We start from the raw sequence: 27,429 nt of genomic DNA, 5'->3' as shown, positions 1-27,429 counted from the left end.
ATTTTTTCAATGTTCATTTTGAATTTCGTTCGTTTAAATACAAGAGTAGGATTATTTCACTAGTGTTATATTGCGGTTTACTTTGTCTCAGTTACATTTTCTCGATTTTTCAAATTTAATTTTGAATTTCATTCATTAAAATGCACGAGTTGGGTTATTTCAGTAGTGTCTTGTTGTGGTTTACTTTGTCACAGTTACATTTTCTTGATTTTTCAAAGTTCATTTTGAATTTCGTTCATTTAAATGCAAGGGTTGGAATATTTCAGTAGTGTTTTGTTGCGGCTTACCTAATCACAGTTACATTCTCTTGATTTTTCAAAGTTCATTTTGAATTTCTTTCGTTGAAATGCAAGAGTTAGAATATTTCAGTAGTCTTTCGTCGTGGTTTACCTGATTTTAGTTACATTCGAACGACTTTTCGTAGTCTATTTTGGATTTTACTCTTTGAAATTCAAGAGTTGGAACATTTCTGAGGCGTATGTCAGGGTTTACTCTGTAAGAGCTACAATATCTGAATTCTTCAAATTCATTTTAAATTTATTTAATTTAAATGCAAGAGTTGGAACATTTCACTAGTGGTTTGTTGTGGTTTACCTTGTCACAGTTACATTTTCTTGATTTTTAAAAGTTCATTTTGAATTTATTTCGTTGAAATTCAATATTTGTAATATTTAATTAGTGTTTGGTTTTAGTTTACATTTTCAAAGTTACATTTTCTTAATTTTTCAAAGTTAATTTTGAATTTATTTCATTGAAATGCAAGAGTTGGAATATTTCAGTAGTGTTTTGTCGTGGTTTACATTGTCGCACTTACATTCTCTTAATTTTTCAAAGTTCATTTTGAATTTACTTCTGTGAAATGCAAGGGTTTTATTATTTGAGAAGAATTTTGTCGTGTTTTAAACTGTCGGACTTACATTATATTTATTTTACAAAGCGACTTTTGAATTTATGTAATTAAAATGAAAGAGTTGAATTATTTTAGTAGTGGTATGTCGTTGTTTACTTTGTCATAGTTACATTCTCATGATTTTTCATAGTTAATTTGAATTTCTTTCCTTGAAATGCAAGGGTTGGAATATTTCACTAGTGTTTTGTTGCGGCTTACAATGTCACAGTTACATTCTCTTGATTTTTCAAAGTTCATTTTGAATTTCTTTCATTGAAATGCAAGAGTTTGAATATTTCAGTAGTGTTTTGTCGTGGTTTACCTTGTCACACTTACATTTTCTTGATTTTTCAAAGTTCATTTTAGATTTCTTTCCTTGAAATGCAAGAGTTGTTATATTTCAGTAGTGTTTTGTCGTGGTTTACATGGGCACAGTTACAGCACCATGATTAATATAATTTAACTATTTATGTCTATCGTTGAACTTTAAGAGCTTAATTATTTCGTTAGTGTTTTGTAGAAGTTTACCGTGACCCAGATAAACTCTATTTATTTTTCTACTTTAATTTTGAATTTCTATCGTTGAAATGCAAGAGTTGGAATATTTCAATAGTGTTTTGTTGTGGTTTACCTTGTCAAAGTTACATTTTCTTGATTTTTCAAAGTTCATTTTGAATTTCTTTCATTGAAATGCAAGAGTTGGAATATTTAAGTAGTGTTTGGTTATGGTTTACCTTGTCACAGTTACACTCTATTGATTTTTCAAAGATCATTTTGAATTTCTTTCATTGAAATGCAAGATATGGATTATTACAGTAGTGTTTGCTCGTGGTTTACCATGTCAAAGTCACTTTTTCTTAATTTTTCAAATTTACTTTGAATTTAATTCATTTAAATGCAAGAGTCGGAATATTTCAGTAGTGTTTGGTTATGGTTTACCTTGTCATAGTTACATTCTCTTGATTTTTCAAAGTTCCTTTTGGATTTCTTTCATTGAAATGCAAGATTTAAAATATTTCAATAGTGTTTTCTCGTGGTTTACCTTACCACACTTACATTCTCTTGATTTTTCAAAGATCATTTTGGATTTCTTTCGTTGAAATGCAAGAGTTGGAATATTTCAGTAGAGTTTTGTCATGGTTTACCTTGCCAAAATTACATTCTCATAATTTTTCAAAGTTCATTTTCGATTTTGTTAAGTGAAATGCACGAGTTGGAATATTTCAGTAGTGTTTTGTCATGGTTTACTATGTCACAGTTACATTCTCTTGATTTTTCAAAGTTCATTTCTTTCGTTGAAATATGTTTTGTTGTGCTTTACCTTGACACAGTTACATTTTCTTGATTTTTGTTAGGTTAGATTAGGTTAGGTTAGATCAAGTTAGGTTAGGTTAGGTTAAGTTAGGTTAAGTTAGATTAGGTTAGGTTAGCCTACGTACGCGCGCGTACGTAGGCTAACCTAACCTAACTTAACCTAACCTAACCTAACTTGATCTAGCCTAACCTAACCTAACCTAACAAAAATCAACAAAATGTAACTGTGTCAAGGTAAAGCACAACAAAACATATTTCAACGAAATAAATGAACTTTGAAAAATCAAGAGAATGTAACTGTGACATAGTAAACCATGACAAAACACTACTGAAATATTCCAACTCTTGCATTTCAACGAACAAAATTCAAAATGAACTTTGAAAAATTAAGAGAATGTAACTTTGACAAAGTAAACCACGACAAAACACTACTGAAATATAACAACTCTTGCATTTCAATGAAAGAAATCTAAAATGAACTTTGAAAAATCAAGAAAATGTAAGTGTGACAAGGTAAACCACGACAAAACACTACTGAAATGTTCAAACTCTTTCATTCCAACGAAAGAAATTCAAAATGAACTTTGAAAAATTGGGAAAATATATCTGTGACATAGTAAACTACGACAAAACTCTACTGAAATATTCCAAACCTTTCATTTCAATGAAAGAAATTCAAATGAACTATGAAAGATGCTAAAAATGTAACTGTGACAAAGTAAACCACGACATAACACTACTGAAATATTCCAACTCTTGCATTTCAACGAATGAAATTCAAAATGAAATTTAAAAAAATCAAGAGAATGTAACTGTGACATTGTAAACCACACAAAACACTACTGAAATAATCCAACTCTTGCATTTCACTGAAAGAAATTCAAAATGAACTTTGAAAAATCAAGAGAATATAACTGTGACAAGGTAAACCACGACAAAACACTACTGAAATATTCCAACTCTTGCATTTTAATGAAATAAATTCAAAATGAACTTTTGAAGATCAAGAGAATTTATCTTTGACAAGTTAAACCACAACAAACCACATCAGAAATAATCCAACTCTTACATTTCAATGAAAAAAATACAAAATGAACCTTGAAAAATCATGAGAATGTAACTGCGATAAGGTAAACCATGAACAAACACTACTGAAATCTTCCAACTCTTGCATTTCAATGAAAGAAATCGAAAATGAATTTGAAAAATCAAGAGAATGTAACAGTGACAAGGTAAACCACGACAAAACTCTTCTGAAATATTCCAACTCTAACATTTCCACGAAAAAAATTCAAACTGAACTTTTAAAAATCACGCGAATGTAACAGTGACCAGGTAAACCACAACGTACCACTACTTCAACATTTTAACTCTTTCATTTCAGATAAAGAAATTCAAAATGACCTTTGAAAAATCGAGAGAATGTAACTGTGATTAAGTAAAACGCAATAAAACACTACTGAAATATTCCAACTCTTGCATTTCAAGGAATGAAAATAAAAATGAACTTTGAAAAATCAAAGGAATGTAACTGTGACAAAGTAACCCACGACAAAACACTACTGAAATATTCCAACTCTTGCATTTCAACGAAAGAAATTCAAATGAACTTTGAAAAATCAAGAGAATGTAACTGTGACAAAGTAAGCCACAACAAAACACTACTGAAATATTCCAACTCTTGCATTTCAGTGAACGAAATTCAAAATGAACTTGAAAAAAACAAGAGAATGTAACTGTGACACGGTAAACCACAACACAACACTACTGAAATAATCCAACTCTTGCGTTTCAATGAAAAAAATTCAAAATGAACTTTGAAAAATCAAGAGAATGTATCTATGACAAGGTAAACCACAACAAAACACTAGTGAAATAATCCAACTCTTGCATTTCAACGAAAGAAATTCAAAATGAACTTTGAAAAATCGAGAGAATGTAACTGTGACAAAGTAAACCACAACAAAACACTACTGAAATATTCCATCCCTTGCGTTTCATGGAAAGAAATTCAAATGAACTTTGTAAAATCAAGAGAAATTAACTGTGACAAGGTAAACCACGACAAAACACTACTGAAATAATCCAACTCTTGCATTTCAATGAAAGAAATTCAAATGAACTTTGAAAAATAAAGAGAATGTAACTGTGACATGGTAAACCACAAAATAACAGTACTGAAATATTCCAACTCTTGCAATTAAACGAAAGAAATTCAAAATGAACTTTGAAAAATTAAGATAATGTAACTGTGACAATGTAAAACACGACAAAACACTACTGAAATATTCCAACTCTTGCATTTAAATGACAGAAATTCAAAATGAACTTTGAAAAATCAAAGAATGTAACTGTGACAAGGTAAAGCATGACAAAACACTGCTGAAATATTCCAACTCTTGCATTTCAGAGAAAGAAATTTAAAATGAACTTAGAAAAATCGAGAGAATGTAACTGTGACTAGGTAAGCCGCAACAAAACACTACTGAAATATTCCAACTCTTGCATTTCAACGAAAGAAATTCAAATGAACTTTGAAAAATCGAGAGAATGTAAGTATGACTTGGTAAACCACGAAAACTGAAATAATCCAACTCTTGCATTTCAATGAATGAAATTCAAAATGAACTTTGAAAAATCAAGAGAATGTAACTGTGATAAGGTAAACAACGACAAAACACTACTGAAATAATCCAACTCTTGCATTTCAACGAAATAAATCAAAAATTAACTTTGAAAAATAAAGAGAGTGGAACGGCAACAAGGTAAACCACGATAAACCACTACTGAAATATTCCAACTATTGTATATCAATGAATGAAATTCAAAATGAACTTTGAAAAACCAAAGAATGTAGGTATGACAAGGTAAACCACGACAAACGACTACTGAAATAATCCAACTCTTGTATTTCAACCAAAGAAATTCAATATGAACTATAAAAAATCAAGAGAATGTAACTATTACAATGTAAATCACGACAAAACATTACTGAAATAATCCAACTCCTACATTTCAACGAAAGAAATTCAAATGAACTTTGAAAAATCAAGAGAATGTAACTGTGACATGGTAAAACGTGAAAACTGAAATAATCCACCTCTTGATTTTCACGAAATAAATCAAAAATGATCTTTGAAAAATCAAGATAATGTATCTTTGATATGGTAAACCACGAAAAAACATTACTGAAATAATCCAACTCTTGCATTTCAACGAATGAAATTCAAAATGAACTTCGAAAAATCAAGAGAATGTAACTGTGAAATAGTAAACCACAACAAAACACTACTGAAATAATCCAATTCTTGCATTTCAATGAAAGAAATTCAAAATGAACTTTGAAAAATCAAAGAATGTAACTGTGACAAGGTAAACCACAACAAAACACTACTGAAATAATCCAACTCTTGCATTTCAACGAAAAAAATTCAATATTAAATTTTAGAAATAAAGAGAATATAATTATGATGAAGTAAACCACGACATAACACTATTGAATTATTCCAACTCTTGCATATCAACGAAAGAAATTCAAAATGAACTTTGAAAAATCAAGAGAATGTAAGTATGACAAGGTAAACTGCGAAAACTGAAATAATCCAACTCTTGCATTTCAAGAAAGAAATTCAAAAGGAACTTTGAAAAATCAAGAGAATGTAAGTGTGACAAGGTAAACCATGACAAAACACTGCTGAAATATTCCAACTCTTGCATTTCACGAAAGAAATTAAATAGGAACTTTGAAAAATCAAGAGAATGTATTTGTGACAAGGTAAACCATAACAAAACACTACTGAAATAATCCGACTCTTGCATTTCAATGAAAGAACTTCAAATGAACTTTGAAAAATCCAGAGAATGTAACTGTGAAAAGGTAAACCACAACAAAACAATATTGAAATATTCCAACTCTTTCATTTCACTAAATAAATTAAATATTAAATTTGAAAACTTGTGGGATTATAACTTTCACAAGGTAAATTACTACAAAACACTAGTGAAATACTACACGTCTTGCATTTCAATGAAATAAATCCAAATGACCTTTTAAAAATCGAGAAAATGTATGTGTGACCATGTATGCTATAAAATAACACTATTTAAAAATTAAAACTCATGCATTTTAACTAAAAAAAACCAAAAGGAACATTGAAAAATCGAGACATTGTAACTGTGAAAAGGTAAACTACGACAAAGCACTACTGAATTAATCCAACTTTTTCATTTCAATGAAAAAAATTCAAAATAAACTTTGAAAAATAAAGAGAATGCAACTGTGACAAGGTAAACCATGACAAAACACTACTGAAATATTCCAACCCTTGCATTTCAATGAAAGAAATTCAAATGAACTTTGAAAAATCAAGAGAATATAACTGTGATAAGGTAAACCACGACAGAACACTACTGAAATATTCCAACTCTTGCATTTCAATGAAAGAAAATCAAAATGAACTTTGAAAAATCAAGAGAATGTAACTGTGACAAGGTAAACCATGACAAAACCCTACTGAAATATTCCAACTCCTGCATTTCAATGAAAGAAATTCAAAATAAACTTTGAAAAATAAAGAGAATGTAACTGTGACATGGTAAATCACGACAAAACACTACTGAAATAATCCAACTCCTGCATTTCAATGAAAGAAATTCAAAATGAACTTTGAAAAATCGAGAGAATGTAACTGTGACAAGGTAAACCGCGAAAACTGAAATAATCCAACTCTTGCATTTCACGAAAGAAATTCAAAACTAACTTTTAAAAATCAAGATATTATAAATGTGACTAGGTAAACAACTACAAAACACTACTGAGATAATCAAACCATTGCATTTCAAGTAATTACATTACAAAGAACTTTGAAAAATCGAGATATCTTAACTTTGGCAAAGTAAAACACGATATAACACTACTGAAATATTCTAACTCGTGCATTTAAACTAATGAAATTCAAAATGAGCTTTGAAAAATCAAGGGAATGTAAGTATGACAAAGTAAACCACGACAAACCACTACTGAAATATTCCAACTCTTGAATTTCAACGAAAAAAATTCAAAATAAACTTTGAAAAATCACGAAAATGTAATTGTGACATGGTAAACCATGACAAAACACTACTGAAATAATCCAGCTCTTGTATTTCAATGAACGAAATTCAAAATGAACTTTGAAAAATCAAAAGAATGTAAGTGTGATAAGGTAAACCACGAGAAAACACTACTGAAATATTCCAACTCTTGCATTTCAATGAAAGAAATTCAAAATAAACTTTGAAAAATCACGAGAATGTAACTGTGACAAGGTAAACCACGACAAAACACTACTGAAATAATCCAACTCTTGCATTTCAACGAAAGAAATCGAAAATGAACTTTGAAAAATCAAGAGAATGTAACTGTGACAAGGTAAGCCACAACAAAACACTACTGAAATATTCCAACTGTCCTAGTCGATTACGTTATTCTATGTCCATAAATGAATTCCCGTCATGACCTTCTGATAGGGTTCTACTGACTATGTAATCAATTTCCCCGAAATCCATTTTCCTAGTCGATTACGTCATTCTATACCCATGTATGGACCCCCGTCACGACCTTCTGATAGGGTTCTAATGATTATGTAATCAATTTCTCAGAAATCCATTTTCCTAGTCAATTACGTCATTCTATGACCATGAATGAATTACCGTCATGACCTTCTGATAGGGTTCTACTAATTATGTGATCAACTGCTCAGAAATTCCATTTGTCCTAGTCGATTACGTCATTCTATGCCCATAAATGGATTCCCGTCACGAGCTCCTTATAGGGTTCTATTGATTATGTAATCAATTTCTCGGGAATTCTCTCCCTTCGATTACGCAATCAATATATCTCTTCCCCACCTTCTCCTTAGAAACAAAAAATTAATTCTCCTTTCTTGAATGAATAATTCACCTTAGAAACAACAAATTCTTTCCCATTTCATGATATATCAATCAATCTTGACATCACCTGTCAGACATAATTAAACTTAGACTGGAAACAATTTGATTTATTATTGACAGTGCCTTTCAGACATTATTAAACTTTGCCCGGAAACAATTTGATTAATGACTGACAGCACAGGTGTTCCAAATTCCCAATCGCTTTAATTAACCACGTGTTCTCCCTAATGACTCTATGCACATGGCCAAAACAATAACAACAACAAATAGTGTTTCCTATTTCTGGACACCTTGACATTCACTGAGAGCGTGCACTTGCCCAAAACAACAAATACTGTTTCCTATTTCTGGACACCTTGACATTCGCTGAGAGCGTGCACTTGGCCAAAACAACAACAACAACAAATACTGTTTCCTATTTCTGGACACCATGACATTCGCTGAGAGCGTGCACAAAACAACAACAACAACAAATGCTGTTTCCTATTTCTGGACACCATGGCATTCGCTGAGAGCGTGCACAAAACAACAACAACAACATTGACCTTGACATTTGCCTCGGAAACAACAACAAATACTATTTCTGGATCATAACATTCGCTGAGAGCGTGCCAAAAACACACCTGGAGAAAGAGGTCATTGAGAAAGAGGTCATTGACCCTGTCCTCATTAAACTATGTAAAAAAAGTTATAGGTGGCAGCAGGGGTGGGTGACACGAGCTTTAGGGTCACCTCTACTTATATACAGGCCTTACCCAAGTCTAACCATTTCCTAGGCCTAGGATCTGTTGTGCTAGCAACGCTGTACCTGAAATTTATTGCAATGAAGAGTATAGCAACTACCTTGGATGATGGATATATTTTTATCCCCAGAAGCTCGCCTCTCTCTAGGCCGAATATTGACCATCGTTTGCATGTTCTTGACCAACATGGCCTCCGTATAGCCTACTGGAATATTTTGACGTTAAAAAATATTGAACTGTGTATAATATGATAGTGTATAAATGGACATAGATAAGATGAAATGGTTATAAGCAAAATTAAATTTAGAATAAAAGCTTTTTCTAGCGAAAGAAAGGAGCAGCATTGAAACTTAAAATAAACGAATTCCCTATTCCCCACTATGTAAGGGGGCTCTCTCCTTCTCAATACTCCACTCTTCAATATTTCACCAAAGGTTTTTTTCGCAATTAAAAAAGGCTCGGATTTTTGTGTTTCAAGAATCGTTGTTAAAGGCTTGGGACATAAGCTCAAACTTTAGCGTAGAGAGCAGAATATTTAGGAGGGGGCAACCCCTTGCACATACGGAATACTGTTCGTTTCAAGTTTTAATGTTGCTCCTTACTTCCAGTAGAAACAACTTTTTTTTAATTTAATTTCTTTTAGTTTTTCAAATAATCCTAGGAAATCCTTCATCCGTAAAAAATAAACCCCATGAAAAATCGTATATAGAAAGTTCCTCCCATGTAAAATTTTTCCCCCGAACAATTCCATCCTCACAGCGAATTCCCCCCAAAGAAATTTTGCTCACGATTACGCATAAAATACTCCTTAGCATAACTTCATATAAAGAAAAAAAAAATATTTCTTATCTGATCGTTTTTAAAGTCATGACAGAATCCCACTTATGTGTAAAATATTTGCCGGATATCTCCCGCGAAAATATTCCTGCTAATTTCCTTGTAAATTTCTCCTGGTAATAATTCCCATGGAGAATTTCTCCTCTGGAAAACCCCTCCCCTACGTAAGCCCCCCCCTCCCAAAAAAAATTCAAACTCCCCAGAAAATATTCCCTGGAAAATTCCCCCACAGAATCTCCACATGTAAAAAGGGGTCATCAATGAGAAGGTACGACAAATAAAACGAATTTCGTATATAAGTTCGGGCCAATTCCCCTCGTCGAAAGTTTCTCCAGGATAGTTCAACCCAAAAAAATTCATCCCAATATGTGACTCTCCCAATCAAGGCCGTACCCAGGATTTTGTTCGGGGGGGGGTACTCAAGATTTTTTAAATTTTTTTTTTTGGGGGGGGGGGGTTACTTAAAGATTTTTTGTGGAAGGGGGGTATACACAAAAAAACTCAAAAAATGCATAAAAAAATTGTTTATTTACCTTTGTTCTTCCTAGGGATGATTCCTAGGAAAGTCGGCTCATTTGAACAGAAAGTAAAAGTTTTAATGCAGTTTTTCAGGAGCCAAAAAGATTGTTTGGGTAAGAGGAGGCCCTCCTGAAATGTGTGCCAAAGTGTATATGAATAGGCACTGAGAAAAAAATTACCCGAAATAAATTATGAAATTAAATTTTTTACATAATGTGCACGAGAATATATTCAATGTTTATGATGATCAGCCTGGAAATGTGTATAAAAAGGAATAATGCGTAAATAGGCTTAAACAAAAACAGAAAGTATTTGACGCATTGAAAGTTTGAGAAAATACTGAACGTTTATGAATATGGACCTGGAAGTGGGTATAAGCAGACAATAAAATCACAAGCGTTTTCAGCGAAAATTGAAATAGGCAATAATAAGACATTAGTGAAAATGCCAACTACAAAATATAACTTGAATTTGAATAAAATTTAGTTAAAGTTTCTTGGGTAGTTAATCCAGCTAATTAAATTTGATTAAAAATTTTCTTTTTAATTTGATCTAACATCTAACTAAACTAAAGTTCATTTAAATTTGTGTTTAAGCTAATTAAGTCAATTAGATTGTAAGTAAAAATTAAAAAAATAAGCAATAGAATCTCACTTACGAGTGTCAGTGGCTTCAAGTGTCATTGGTTTCAATGACAGTGAGATCAATGCAACATTGTCATCGGGGTTGCTGGTTTTGGGAGGTTGCGGGGTGGTTTCAGCTGCCATCCGCAATGGCACTGTCTTCAACGATAAAAGGGCATCGGGGTTGCTGTATTTTATAGATTAAAATAAAAAAGAATTTCAAGGCTAAAGAGTTAAAAGACACCTAAATACATTGCAAAAACTAGGCTCAAAAAAGAATTTTTTTCCCATAGTTACTATGTAATCTTATACAGGTAAACAAGTTCCCTGGACATTGCTATTTATGATCACAAAAGAAATAAATACTAGTCATTTTTTCAGTCTATTTTATTTTTGTAGGTGTCAAACCTTCAAAATGAGTAAACAGTTAGATTTTCTGCAATTTTTTTAAAAAGAAATTTTGTTTCAAGGACTTTCCAAAATGGGGATAAGTCCCTAGTCTCCAATTTTGCTATGCTTTCACACTGGCTACTTAAAAACCGGTTGAATTGTGTTATGCTTAGAGCTTTGGAATTTGAAATGTATGATTAAGGTTAGGTCTATTTATATGACAGAAATCAGGTAGGAAAAATTAAATACAGTATCAAAGTCTCCATTCAGTGTTTTTACCAAGTGCAATAATCAAAGCTGTAAAAATTGTGTCTGAACCACCCCCTCCCCCCATAACATGGCCAGATATTGTCCTAGGCCTTACACAAAAGTTTGTTGATTTTGTGGGTTTCTCTGTCTTTTGCTTATTTTTCATAAACAGTTGGTTTCTACTGCCAATTATATAAATATGTATATATATATATATATATATATATATATATATATATATATATATATATATATATATATATATACATATATATATATATACATATATATATATATATATATATATATATATATATATATATATATATATATATATATATATATATATATATATATATATATATATATATATATATATATATATATATATATATATATATATATATATATATATATATATATATATATATATATATATATATATATATATATATATATATATATATATATATATATATATATATATATATATATATATATATATATATATATATATATATATATATATATATATATATATATATGTATATATATATATATATATATGTATATGTATATGTATATATATGGTTCTAGGCGTTTACCCTCCCCCCTCCCCCGGAAAATACCCCACCCATGGAAATTAAAGCTTTCCCAATTTGAGAATTTTATTTGACTTTTATTTTTTTATTTCCGTAGGGGGGGGGAACGAATTTTGGTACATGTGTATTATGCGCCACTCACTCAATTTTACGTTGTGTAAAATTCGAGAGCACATCAGTTTTTCGTTACTTTAGAAATAAATTTAGGCTATAGATTTGCATATTAGGGGGGGGAGGGTAAAGAATAGCGGGTCTGCATGCAAAATTTGTTTGGTACAATTATTCTGCATATTAGATAGATAGATAGAGAAGTGTATTTTAAAGCCAAATATGCGGTCATGAACATAATAAAATAACATAAATGAAAGATACAAATAACATAAACTCTGATCAGCGATCATCACAAAACATTTAAGGGTTCACGCCTGTCCAAATCAACTTGCCATCTCTCCCATGTTAAGTTTTTTTAAGTTTGCTATTGATAAGTTTTAATATAAGTTAAGTTTTTTTTTAGGTTACTTGAAGGATTTTGTCGGTCTTTTCGTTGTTTTTTAAAAGAGAAAGAGATGAATATTTTAAATCGAAAAAAAAGCTAAAGCCGACACTTATTTTCGCTGAAATTTTAGATAAAGCCCAAAACCTATTTTAGATTTGCTTTATAGATTGCTGCGGTTAATATTCCTATAAATAGAACCGAAAAATAGAGCAAAATCAATTCTTTAAAATAAATGGGAATTTTATTACACAATAAGTGATGAATGAACATAGTCCCTTTGAATATTTGGCATACCTGCTCACGTATTTGGAGAACAAGCCACAAAGAGTCTCTTATCTGTCAAATTAAAGCAGATCTTGCCACGTAAACTGAGGCAAGGGGTTGTCCACTTGGCGGCGGGTAAACGTGGCATCGCTGCCAACAAGCAAGTTCAAAGATATTCGATAATTTTATATTCATAAAATTTACATTTAAATCTATTTTAAGGATTCAAATTTTTTTTATTGACACTAATTGTTATCTATAAAGTTATCTTGCTGTAACTTAATTGCTTGACTTCCTTGTCTGTCTGCTATAGTATACAAGATTTTTGAATTTTATATCATGACGTCAAACTCACTCAGTGAATAATTAAGCGATATTCGGGCTCATTTCAGCAATAAGCAGGTACTGATCCCTGAGGGGAAATCTGAGCTAAATTTAAGGGTACCAAACAAGCACAGTTGGCGGGCTTGTCTAGCCTAGTTGGAAATCTCTTAAATTTTCAAAGAAATAAAAAGTACTAATTAATTTAACAATTAACCTGTTTTCAGTTTTGTTTTCAGGATTCTTATTATAACCGCCATCTTTTGAATCATCAGTCTAAAATCACCAGTAAAGTTGTTAATGTAATTGGATTAGAAAATGGATAGCACTCAAGAGACTTTGTTAGGAATTAATTGTTATTCGTACAGCCAACATACTAAAGAAAAATAGATAAGAATAAGGGAATTTGTCAATTTTTCGCAGGACTGTTAAATAGCTCTTACCAGAAGTAAATCTCATAAATTTAAAAATGATGACGTTGTAAAATGAAATGTTTAATATTGTTTATGCATGGGAAAGTCAATAAAGAAAGATTTTAAAGGAAGTCGTTTTTCAACTTTCTTTTGAAGCCAAGGCTCAAATAAATTCTGAAGCTGATTTTGAAAATATTGAAATCAAGATTGAGATAAAAGGGATGAAAAGGTAGGATTTGTGTCTGAATTCTAAGATAACTTATGTTGATTAAATATACGCTAGACCTCATATGACATGTAAATTTTATATAAACTAGGGTGTTCTTCGTCAAAATCGGGCTTTAGGGGGGGGGTGGCTGGACACGGCTGGGAAAGCTTTTGGCTACTTCCTTACTAGCCAGTACACAATCGAGAAATGAAGTTGGCTTTATCATATTGAAATGTACCCGAATATTGTGAAAATATAATACTTTAGTAACAAAATTATGGAAACTACAATATGGAATTTTGTATAGTAGACTGCCCAGAACGCATTATATTAAATACCTAACCTAACCAAAATACAAAGTCTATATATTAAGTATTTAATTAAATAATAGCTACAACATAGTTTATTTCAGTGAACGTATGCTAATTGTCTCCGAATAGAGAATGGTAAACCGATTTTTCGAGATTCAACTGAGTAAGCTTCTCGAGTGCGCATTGGCTAATACGAGTTTTGTTTCCACCAGTTTGATCGCAAAATCTTTAGGGAATTGTTTTCTGAATGGTTTCCATAATGAGATCAAATGTTTTCAGTTACAAGAAATAAGAACTCCGAATTCTCGACAAATTGTTGTTACCTTGAAAACTTTGATTGAACTTTTCCACTCAATTCTATGTGCTAGATCCTGTAATAAAGCCACATTAGCGTCACACGATATTTGCTTCTGGTATTTCAGTAATTTTAGAGCTACGTTTTTGGCTAATTTTCCTCGTCTGATCGGGGAAAAGAAGTTTAATTGTTCGTTAATACTCTGTTATTAACGCATCCTCTAGCTAAGCTAGATCAGGCTAATGCTTCTATAATTAACAAACTCATTCTTATCATTTTTCTTATTCAGGGTTAATCAGGGTTTTCCAAATATCGCTAGGTACTTTCAATTTTTCAAAAATTATATCCATAAACTTCAGCAACTTATTTCTAACCTCATAGCCCCCATATTTGCGAAACTCACTAACCACAGTATCAGCATCTGGGGTCTTGTTATTTTTTAATCCTTTTAGTACTGTGGCTATTTCTTCCTCCCAAAATGTATCTTCTTTCACATCCAAGATGTCGCAAACTTTTCATTTTCCTCTATATTTTTTCCTGTGGCTCTATTCTGGTTTAGAATATTCTCAAAACGTTCAGGCCATCTCTCTTTAACTCTTTCCATACTAATTCTGGCCCCGTTCCTATCTTTAACTGGGACAAGCCCAGATTAACAACTCCCTCTGAATTTATTAACATGTCACTACAATATATTACTATTATGCCGTCTAGCTGCATCTTCCACATCCTCGGCAATTTCATCCATAGCCTCTACTTCACACCCCCTTAGTTCATACTTTATTGCTTTCTCCACTTTCCTTACATTCCTTTTGTTTTCATATGATCTATCACTCAGATAATTCTTGTACAAGCCCCTTCTCCTTTCTATTATATAAATAGAGCTTTTTTACGAATATTCCAAGCTTTCTGCGCTACTAGCTTTCTGCCCTAAGAGACCATCAGCAGCTTCACAAATGGTTTTCCTAAAATTATTTCAGCCATCTTCTACATTGTCAAATTTAAAATTCTCCAGTTTAATATTCAACAGTTCCTGGAAAGCCTCTCTCAAATTTTCATCCTGGAGTCTACCAACGTCATAACCTCCAGGAAGATAGTTACCCTTCTGAAATTTCAGCTTTAAATAAACCCTAGACAGTACAAGATGGCGATTTTTACTTTTAACTTAAATAGCAGAACTCATGTACGTCCTATATCTTGTATTCATCCAGCCGATGCTCAATTTACATGGTCATAACTATTTAGGTTAGCTATTTTACCATCATGTGAAGACAATGTTAATTTAAGAATCATTTTATGGCCAAATACTATATTGATTTACCTAGATTGTTATACCTACATAATTGCAGCAGTTTGTAGCCATTGCTGTTTTCCTATACCAAATTTACCAGGGCAATGATATTATCAATCCCAATTTCTACTGACCGGGGCTTAAAAATTTCTTAATCAAAAATCACAGTTCTATCTAAGACCCTTTCCATTTGTACATATAGCTGATAGTAAAATTCAACTTCCGGAGATATTAGGAATCACTAATATCTCCGTCAGTCGGCCCTACCGGGGCGTATACTATGACTGATACTATGTACTTTTAAGTCCTAAAATGAACGATAAATATTCCAATAACAACAGCTTCCCAGCCTAAAGAGTACTTAACCTAAAGAGCTGCGTCTTTTACGTCATTTACCTTGCTCCATATCTACGTATTTATACCACCCTTCCTGTCTCAGTATATAAATTCTGTTTCACCTAATTTCATTTTTCCTCACCCTGGGCTATGAGTTTCTGAAGTCCAGTTCGAAGTGTCTGAATTTGTCGGTAAAAATATCGACACTATAGCTATTTTTTTACGTCGAACATTCCAATCTGCAATTCTCATATTCTTAAAATCCTTGAAATTATTTTGGCCACAGGTAAAGCTTTGGTCCCGGAACCCAGTGCAGGACGGGGACCAAGAAATCTCAGATATACACCAAAGCGCTTAAGCCGGCTTCGAACCAAACAGCAAGAGCTCCCTGGGACCTCCTGTTGAATTGAGTATTTTTGCAATCCTGGGCACATCTTGATAACTACATGGTTTTCAGCACTTGGCGATATTTTTTATCAACACTCATATTCCTGCACAGACAATCTAAAACCAACTACCTCCAACTCATTATATATTGATGTCTACAAATATTATGTTACTACGGGGAGGCAGTACATAGTGCCACGTAGTACACTAGTAGCCAACTACCACGGGGAGTCAGCCGATAGTAGATAAATATAGGAAAAGGTTGTTCAGCCCGAAAACGCCAGCAAAAAAAAAGGCCAAGCCCAGAATCATTAGCCATTAATCAGAAACTCAGTCAAGGCTCAAGCTACAAAGGCCCATATAGTTTTTGTGCTTGATGTTTTCCTCATAGTACATCAAGCATAGATGTCAGTGTCCATATCATAGATCTCACTATTCCCCCGTAAAAGTCGTATTATACTGTTAGCAAGTCATAAATAAAAAAGCGAAGAACAGTTGCGAAGCAGATTCGTTCTTGTTTTTAATTATTATACATTCATAATAATGCATATAATGCATGGTTTTTCTGTTAAATAAATATTGATTCCTTAGTTCATTTCATTAATCTGCACCTGACATTGTGTTTGGTAAGAGAAATTCTTGTGCTAAAACCATACGGGTAACTTATAAGAGTGGAAACTGACAATTTTTTTAAGAATCGTAATTTTTTTTTTCTTTTTTTTCTTTTTTTCTTTCTCTTTGTTCAGGAACTGAGATCAGAAATTAATTCCCTAATTTTACCAATTGTACTAATGAAATTAATTAGCTTATTATCACTCTCGAAAAATACGAAGTGTCACCAAACCCCTAGAATGGAGTTAACAGTTTTTTTGTCGACATTATCACCAGTTTCCACTGCTGTATGCAACCGATACTCTTGGCTAACCATCAGCATTTTCACCCTAAAACAATTGTCATTTTTTTTTCTCCTTTCGAAAAGCTCAATTATTATGGGCTATAGGTAATGACAACCTTTCTCTAATACTTTCAACTTCCGACCTCCCCAAGTACGTAGATAATTTCGGAGACCATATGTGGGACGTACTAACCAGAGTTTGGAAATGAGATTATTACAACATAAAGATTCAATTTCTTCGGCTTTAAAGCAAGATTCTAGGTCTGAAGATTTTACTTAAGCCCTTTCAGAACATATTTTCAATTTTCCAGACCATTTTATTTTGTTCGAGAATGTCTCTTTGATTTCTGGGGATCGGGGTTTTTTAAGTAAAATTTTCGTGAAACTCTTGAAATAAAAAAAAAATTATTCAAGATTATTGCTTTGAATCAGGATACAGGTGAATTTGGGCTGAACTCAATCTATGATAATTATTAAAATCTGACAGAGTAAAGTTCAATTCACCCAATCGAGTTGTTGACCTCTGTCCAAATGTTATATAATTGAACGCTAATGAACCGAATCCAAGAAGGTCAAAGAGGCTAGCTTCCGCCTTTGCTTTGAAAAGAATTAGAGGATTAAACAATATGTAGTTTTATTTTATTTCGTACACAAACTATTGTTTTAAATTATTTTAGTTTAGTTTTACTACTGATGATGGTCACTGTATACGTGACCGAACTATCTGGTATTTTTTTGTGAATTTCTATACACTGTCTATTAAAAAGGATTTTATCCCTATTTTGAAATTTTATTTTATCTCCCCAAGTACACTTCCAAAGTAAAGTAAATACGCTTTAGTTAATCTCAAGAATAAGCATATCTAAAGAACTTCAAGTATCTAGTTTTGCAATCATCATAATAAACGAAATAAATAATTAGCAAATGGAACTCCGATGAATAACAAGGGTTCAAGGGCCCTCAATCCGCTTTCAGTTCTCTTCAATAAAGTTTTCAAAAACAAAGGTGAGAATTACCTACACCAATTACCTTAAGGTTTATGCTTACCATCCGTGTTTTTGGCCGATTTTAAATAGATCGCGTACCGTCTTCAAGTTTCAACAAAAGGTAAAAATTTTGGTATTATTCGATAGCTGAGATTTAACTTTATAAATTCACCGCATTACTTTTTTTAATTTGCTTCATTTTTTTTTTTTTAATATGGAATTTTGCGACTAAGCTGAAGCTACTATTTCAACCGAATAGACAAAGTTTGTACACCATATTGTTCATTAGCTTCAGATCTATTTATTCGCCGTGCCAGTCTTTTTAAATTGCTTTGAATTTTCTGTAAAAACTAATGTAAACTTGCTTGAAAAAGCATTAATTGTTACCGCTAGATGGACTCTACTTCGCTATTTCTCATTCAAAGAAATAAAGGTGGATCCGTCATGATGGGTGAATGTAATGCCTTTAGAGTAGGTGGTTGTGGGTGGTTTAACAAAATGCAGTTTTGTCTTACAGTTACGGCCCAGTGTTGCCAGATGGGCTTGTTTTCCGCCCCATGGGCTTGTTTTAGCTGTCAGGGGCGGGCTGAATTTTGGAATGGGCGTGGGGGCCGTGGGGCGGGAAATTGGGCTTTTTTTGTTTAAAAAAATGGGCTTATTTCGGGCTTATTTTGACTGAAAATTTGGAACCAGACAAAAATTCCAAAATCACGGTTGCTCAGCTGTGGTTATGCACCAAAAAGACAAGAGTCCTCCTTTAGGGCATAGAACGCTTTCTATTCTGAAACGATTCGCCATTACGAATTTATTTCTGCATGGCTGAGATGGCTCTGCGTTAGGAGTATTACAAGTTACAAGGACTTTTATTGCTGCTCAGATTAAGGCAAGACTTGAATTTTATGCAGATCTATCCTTTTTTTATATATTTGACAGATCTGGCCCAATCTTTTTGTGGCCTAGGCTTAGTCGATAATTGGGATCGCTCTCCTCCCCCCCCCCCCATAATGTGTAAATATACATGGGTGCCCATAGGATGAATTATAGGAGGGGCTTACATGGTCTAATTGGCACTTCCAGTGCTGTACATATTTAAAATCTCAAGACAAAATATCGTAGGCAGCACAATAGTACTACCTAAGTAAAGAGCAATATGGGCACAATATATTGTTTTGTTTGTTAGACCAGAGCACTTCTTATAGAAAGACATGTCATAGGAACTTCAAAAAGAGCTCATGGAGGGCAACCAGCTCCCCCTCCCCCACGTCAATCACTTCCCCAAACACATCCAATCAAAATTTTGAGACAGCCATTTTGTTGTACTAGACTTTTATATACTTTGTAGACCTTTGTTTGTATACTTTTAGTGCTAGAATTATAGCTACTGTAACTAATGATGCTACGAGTACTAAGATGAAGGTGCCCCCCCTTGTTCCCCCTTATGGGCGCCCATGCAAATATATAGTCTGAATTATATATGGTAAAATTCTAGACAAACTATTTGTTGCTATCTTGGGAAGGGGTTAGGTTACAGAAATGAAGCTTCCTGGGATGGGTTTACATACTAAAGTATGTCCTTGAAAGATATTTTGAAGTATCCCAACCATTTCTTCTCCATTCCCAATAGAGGGCACTGACCTTTGATGACTTTTAAAAATCTTTGTTTTATAAAAGTGAAACCATGCAGAATAGATCTTCAGCTTTACAACTTTACTCAATCCAAATTTGGGAAGTATCAAAGATCTGGAAATAAATTTCCTAGATTTAGGAAAAAACCTTTGATATGGCTTGAAATTTTACTCTAATAACAGGAATTGCATTTTCAAACTAAAACCAGAGAAAATAAACTCTTTTTCAAAATTCTTTGTTTTGACAAAAAAAAGAGCTTTTTCAAAACTCTTTGATTTGTCAAATTTCCAAGACTTAGAAATCAGAAGGGGGTTAACATAATAGAATGGCAATATCTGCCCAGAGCATGTTTGTGGCCCTGGATTCATCACTGAAAGTTTTGTTTTCCTAACCTAAGCCTTCCAAGATATCAAAAAGTAGCTTATCTAGAATTTTACCTTAGACATTTCTTGGTCATTTTTACATCCACTCTTGTCTTAACAATCTGCCCAAAAATTGAATCAATTAGTACATAGCATGTACTAACATGTACGGAGTAAACCACTCCTTTTTACCCTACTACTAGACAATGGCTTACCCTATCTTCAGCTCTTCAAGTGTGTTTGCCACTCATTCCATCTATATGCTTTAGAGGCGGTTTGTGAACTCTCTTCGAAACGTGAGTTTATGATGTTCAAAACATATAAATGGTTTAATGTAAGGCGCCTTAGAAGGGAGACATATGAACATGTATTTCATTTGATATACGATGGGAACTCACCCCTGCCAAGTATTTCTTTCTCAAATGCTCGTTAGCTCTTCTCGGTATAATGCATTAGTTTGCATACATGAGCAGTATTTGAAGCTTCTCGCACTATTTAGTCTAACCAAAGAGAGAGAACGTAGCTGTACTGCCAAGTTGCTATATACTATTCATCAGGATGAGCAGAACAAAATGTGCATTTCGTTTTTCAAGCCATTGCTGTCCAAATTTCAGAGAGTGAACTTGCTGTTTCAGCACACAAACGCTGACCAATTTCGTCTTTTTGAACAACTGCAGGATTTGATACTAAGTCTCCTGTGCATGATACTCTGTTCATATGCAGTGTCTTTGATGGTTAATATGGACTTCAGAATCAATTATTTGCCACAAGATCAAGTTGATTACGAACACAAGTTCCTCATTGAACTGGCCAAATCTAAACTTTCAGACACACAGAAGAGCGAAATCAAAATACGGTATTTTACGTTCCTGAAAGCTGCGGCTAAAGCGGTGTTTGAACGAATACCTCCTGCTCTGGATTCGCTCCTACAGCTAAAATTTTTATCCCCTGTGATTTGCTTGTCTCAGTTTCGACCCCGATTTGGAGACTTGCCATTGAGAATTGTTCCTACTACTGATCTCAGTACCTTGGAGAATCAGTGGAGGAAACTGTTGGACGTTAATTGGTCTTTTGTTTGTGGAGGAACAATCCCCAAAGACTCCTCTGAGTTCTGGATAGCTGTCCTACATTATCCTGATGCTGTTGGGGCATTTCCTTTTCGTGAGTTAGCCAAGTGGGTATTGACCCTGTTGAGTTTGCCAATTAGCAATGCGATAGTGGAACGGTCCTTTTCTATGATGAATGTCATTCCGAGCAAGCTCCAAAACTGTATGTTCTTGCCGATGTTGAGCTCAATACCTGTGTTCAGGCTGTGTTTGTCAGGATTTGGCTCTTGTTGTTTGACGTTTGAGCCTACAACGCCTATGCTGCTTTTTAATAGTGATATTTATAAGGCTTGTCAAGTCGAAGAAACTGACCAAACAACTGATCTATTCGTCTAGATCATATCCTAGCTTTCCTTGATTCTTAAATCTCTTAGTGCCTTTTGGATCTAGGTGCCTTTCTTTTTTTTTCTTCTTTTTTTCCGTCTGTATTATTTCATAATGGGATTACGAAGGCTTTTGTATTAACACAGTTCTCACGTTTCTTTTTGATGCCTTACTATAATTGTAAATTTATCTTCAAATATTGTGTTGCAACTGCTTTTCAATAGGAATATTTATAGGGTTTGTCTAGTCGATCTGGATAATATCCTAGCCTCCTTTGAGTCTTAAATCTCTTAGTGCCTTATGGATCTAAGAGCCTTTCTTTTTTGTTATTGTTTTTTGTCTGTACTTATTATTTCATCTTGGGATTACGAAGGCTTTTGTATTAACCCCGCTCTCACGTTTTTTTCAGGCCTTACTTTAATCATAAAGTTATCTTTAAATATTGTGTTGCAACTGCTTTTCAATATTGATACTTATAAGGCCTGTGATGTCGAGTTGCTCGACGTTTGAGCCTACAAAGCGTATGCAGCTTTTCAATAGTTATATTTATATGGCTGGTGAAGTCGAAGAAACTGACCAAACAACCGATCTAGTCGATCTAGATAATATCCTAGTCTCTTTTGAGTCTTAAATCTCTTAGTGCCTTGTTGCCTTTCTTTCTTTTTTTTTGTTTTTTTAGTTGTCTGTATTATTTCATTTTCGGATTACGAAGGCTTTTGTATTAACCCAGTACTCATGTTTCTTTTTGAGGCCATGCTATAATCGTAAAGTTATATTAAAATATTGTGGTGCAACTGTACCAAATAACGTGTACCAAAATTTCTTTTGCGATAATAAACCAAAGATATTTTATTTCTTAGGCTTGTGGTTTTTACTATCGTATTCATTGGAATAAGTCATATTAAATTCTGAAAGTTAATAATAAGAGTTCACAGCTGTTTAACCATTATGACGCATAAAACTGCAGCTAAAAACAGATCAATTTTGGCAGATCACATAAATCGTTGTTCTTCCGTGAAAGTGGAGCAAAATGAACAAAGGGTAAGCAAGCAAGGTAAAAGTAGAATTAGAAACTTTTTCTGACTTTAGCACGAAAGAACTATTTTAGCAATATTTCATCATGTGTAGCACTGTAGCAAATGCTTCAATTTGTAGCATTTTCGTAGTACAATTTTGTCACTGACCGAATGATGAGGATTTTGAAAGAAGTTAAGGAATTAACAAAAAGTTTGGACCGCATTTTCCGTATTTGTTTTGAGAGATTTGTGCGAAGTTTGATTTAATTAGGACCACCTTTTTTTGCCGTATTTGTTTCGAAAGATTGGTGCTAAGTTTGAAATAACCTGACAAAAAAACTGATCTAGAACTAATTCTATAACACTTATCGGACCATGCATGTGGTGTGGCGCAAGCCGTGACACGCACAAAATTTTTTTTTTGACCGAAAATTTCTGTGAAACACAAATTTTGGCCATTTTATAACTTCAGGAACTGACCATAATGGCAATCTTGGTTTTTAAAGGCTCGGGCGGATTTTGGCTTGTTTTTCAGAGGCTCGGGCTTGTTTTACTTTCTGGCAACCCTTTTACGGCCTGACAAACAGACAATTCAAAGTTCTTGACTAGACCACTTTGGAATATTCTTCTCTGTAATTTATCGGACTCTGTGATTTAAACAATTTCATCACGGGAAATAAAAACGGAAGAAGAAAATAAAGCGAAACCTAAGACAATTCTAAAAGTACATAATCTTGGATGTCCCATTCGATGTATTTTTGTAGAGAAAAATAGAAATTATGTCTTTGGATATTGTTTTGGTCAAAGTTGTTTAACAAATCCGATTATAATTTATTTATATACGTTTCATTAATTTATCTATTGCATTTATTACCAATCCACACAAAGTAATGAAAATGTAGCATGGAAACGATAGAATCTTCTTAATTCATTCATTTTGAAATTATACCGAATCACGGGGGAATCTTTTGAAAGTTAGATTGCAAAAAAATAAATATACTCATACATTCGCTATTCACGCTTTTTCCAGTATAATAATCACTACTGTTAAAATGGGATCTAATGCCTAGACTGGTTACAGTCCCAGTTGAGAAATTGACTTAGTAGATATTGTTTGTTTGATTTTTTTTTTTTCCACTTATTTCTCATCAACAGTTTGTTCGTAATGTCAAACCAACAAAAGTGGAATCAATGAATTTAGTGTCACATTCTTGACCTGATGAAACAATTTCCGCTAAGATTTCAATATAATTACTAGATTAGTATATTAGGTACTTACGTGTTATACGACCACACTTTGTTCTTGATTTGTAATGAAATCGGTTCTTTGTCTTTTCTCGGAGATAATGAGCTTAGCCTGAGCGAGAGAAACTACTTTAGGGGTATATTTTAATTAAATATTGAATATATAGAGCCGGCAAATTTAGGTATTAGATATAATTTGTTCTGGCCGGCCTGCTTCCCATAATTCTATGTTGTATTTTCCATAATTTTGTTACTAAAGTCTTATATTTTCATTCACATTTTGGTATATTTCATTATGATTAACCTAACTTCACTTCTTTGGTGTGGTCGTTATAACATGTAAGCACCAAATATTATTCGAATATATCCCAATATAGCCTATGTGAGTAACAATGGAAGGAAGCATGATACTCTGATTCATAAAAAATCACTGCAAATATAAAGTAATAATTTCTTTGTCCTATTTTTTTGTATATCCTAGAATTATACCGGCAACCATCTGGGGGTGGGTGGATTGTTAAAAAAAGCTACCATGTTATTTGGAAAAATACATTTTGTAGTACTACTGTTATTTTATTAGGATGTTTCCATGAGATGTGACCAACAACAATGACCGCAATCCCTCCTCCATTACAAAGCCGTTCCTGGGGTTGGCGATGCGGGGGAAAAATTGATTACAGCACCCCTCCCGACTCAAATATAAGCGAAAAAAGCTAAATCAAAATCAGATCAAATTAATATGTTTGCTCTGTTACTAGAGTACTTGTGTCTTATAGCCACCACACTCAAGAAGTGAAGTTGGGTTAATCATAATGAAATGTACCAAAATATGATGAAAATATAATAGTTTAGTAACAAAATTATGGAGACTATAACGAAGATTTATGGAAGGGGGCCGCCAAGACCACATTAAATTAAATACAACCTAACTTAACAAAAATAACAACTAAATATCTAATTAAAATATAGCTACAATGTAGTTTCCCACCAAGCTGAAACTAATATTGTCAAACAGTTCGTGGTAACGTAGGTAAGGAGCGACCCGGCTCAATAGTAACCGAAACTCTAAAAAACGGAATTTTGATACCAATAGATACATCAAAAGAATAAAATTTTTATGCTGATTTCAAATATATCAAGTTTAATCAAAAGTTACGCGCCTGAGAAAATTTGCCTGATTTTCGAAAAAAGAGGGAAACACCCTCTAAAAATTATAGAACCTTAAGATTCCAGCGTATCAGAGAACCCTACTGTAGAGGTTTCAAGCTCCTATCTGCAAAAATGTGGAATTTTGTATTTTTTGCCAGAAGAAAGATCACGGATGCCTGTTTATTTGTTTTTTTTTGTTTTTTTTTGTTTTTTTTACCAGGGGTGATCGTATCGACCCAGCGGTCCTAGAATATCGTGGGAGAGCTCATTCGAATGGAAATTAGAAGTTATAGTGCCCTTTTTAAGTGACCGAAAAAATGGAGGACATCTAGGCCCCCTTCCACGCTCATTTTTTTCCCAAAGTCACCCGATCAAATTTTTGAGATAGCCATTTTGTTCAGCACGGTCGAAAATATAATACCTATGTCTTTTAGGATAACTTAATCCCCCAAAGTCCCTGGGGTGAAGGCTGAAAGTTATGAACTTTACCCAATGTTTACATATAGTATTGTTTATTGGGAAATATACAGACGTTTTAGGGAGTATTTTTCGGAGAGTGGGGGGGGGGGCGGGGGTCATATGGGAGGATCTTTCCATGGAGGAATTTTTTATGGGGGAAGGGACATTGCTATGAAGGGGGTGCTGGATTTTCCAGCATTATTTAAAAAACGATCAGAAATCAAATTAAAAAAAAAGTTTTTCAACTGAAAGTAAGGAGCAACATCAAAACTTAAAACAAACAGAAATTATTACGTGTATGATTGGGTTCGCCCCCGAGTCAATACCTCGCTCTTTAAGCCAAAGATTTTTTAGTACTTTCATAAAAGCTATTTATTCTAATTAACGGCCTTTGTGATTAAGGGGTCATTTTTAAAGAATTGGAACAAAATTCGAACTTTAGCGTAAAGAGCGAGGTATTGAATAGGGGGCGAACCCCCTAATATACATATTAAAAATATATGAATATAGAAGTTCGTTACATATGTTAATTCGCAAGTTACGTATATTTATTACTAACAAAAACGTTCGTAAATAAAATTAAACAACTTTCGAGAAAGCCATTTAACCAAATAAAAGTATAATTAATATGCAAATTTGTTTTTAATTATTCATGTACGGTGAGCCAAAATCAAAACCTGCATTAATTCAAAACATTTCAAAAATTAAATAAAAAAACAAGTTTTTTTTAACTCGAAGTAAGGAGCGACATTAAAACTTAAAACGAACAGAAATTATTCCGTATAGGAAAGGGACTGTCCCCTTTCCTCAACGTCTCGCTCTTTACACTTGACTCTTTCTCACAATTCTATGTTTTTAAAACAATAAAAAACTTTAGCACAAAAGCGAGACGTTCAGGAGGAGACAGCCGCTTTCATATACGGAATAATTTCTGTTCGTTTTAAGTTTTAATATCCCTCCTTACTTTCAGTTAAAAAAAAATGTTTTTTTTTATTTAATCTGGTATAAAGACCATGAAAACCGGTTATTGTCTCATGTTCGCGATACAAAATCTCGAGAGAACTTGAGTGTTGTGGCTTTAAGACACAAGTACCGTTACTACTACTGCTATTAACTGCTCACCGCAGCACCAAGCAACCTGGGGCCAACACAGCTATGCTCACTCCTCCTGCATCCTAATCTGTACAAAGCCTCCCTCTTTACATTACCCTGGAACACGTATATTACCCTGGAACACGTATTTTCGCAGAAACTTTCTCAAAATGCCTTTGAAACCAACTCGAGACTTCAAAACCTACTTGTAACTTCAATGAACATCTAATAATAACATTGCACTACTAATTACCGATTTTTATATATATATATATATATATATATATATATATATATATATATATATATATATATATATATATATATATATTGGAATAAATTAATTTTAAATTAGATTCTTTAAAATTTAGAGTTACAATTGTAAAGCCAAGTTTCGCGTTCAAGAGATTGACTTGTCTACCCGTTAAAAAATCGAATGTTACTTATGTAACTATGAATGTTACTTGTTTAAATGTTCTCCGGAGCACTTGCATCTCGGTCCGACTTTGTATAATGGTTGAGACAGGGAATGATAATAGTGTATTATATTTATAGACAGTGCTTTTAACTTACCAAGATCTCATCATCGAGATTTTCTTCATTTAGATCTACGCATGCATCACAGCTTATAGTATAGGAAAGAAATAAAACAGAAAAAAACAAGTTGCAGTTAAATTGCCCATCAGATGCCTTTTCCAAATTTGACAATCCCCGTTGTAACAGTTATATACTATCCAAAATTTTTCAACTGTT

General features: G+C 33.1%; 1 long non-coding RNA gene across 1 annotated transcript in view; it reads right to left on the bottom strand.

Annotated features, from left to right (window-relative positions):
• LOC148944856 (uncharacterized) overlaps positions 1-24,082 on the bottom strand; it is a 29,392-nt gene extending 5,310 nt beyond the window's left edge. The window contains exons 1-2 of the long non-coding RNA XR_016142705.1: positions 24,011-24,082; positions 10,892-11,043 (exon numbers count right to left, since the gene is read on the bottom strand). This is a non-coding gene — a long non-coding RNA (uncharacterized LOC148944856). The remainder of the gene's footprint in view (positions 1-10,891; positions 11,044-24,010) is intronic.
• Between the last annotated feature and the right edge of the window lie 3,347 nt (positions 24,083-27,429).

The sequence above is a fragment of the Artemia sp. Qi Xiang Cuo genome, chromosome 13 (genome assembly GCF_049724085.1).
Source record: "Artemia sp. Qi Xiang Cuo chromosome 13, ASM4972408v1, whole genome shotgun sequence".
Lineage (NCBI taxonomy): Eukaryota > Metazoa > Arthropoda > Branchiopoda > Anostraca > Artemiidae > Artemia > Artemia sp. Qi Xiang Cuo.
The sequence above is the reverse complement of the archived record's forward strand: the minus strand, read 5'-3'. Positions and strand labels throughout refer to the sequence as shown.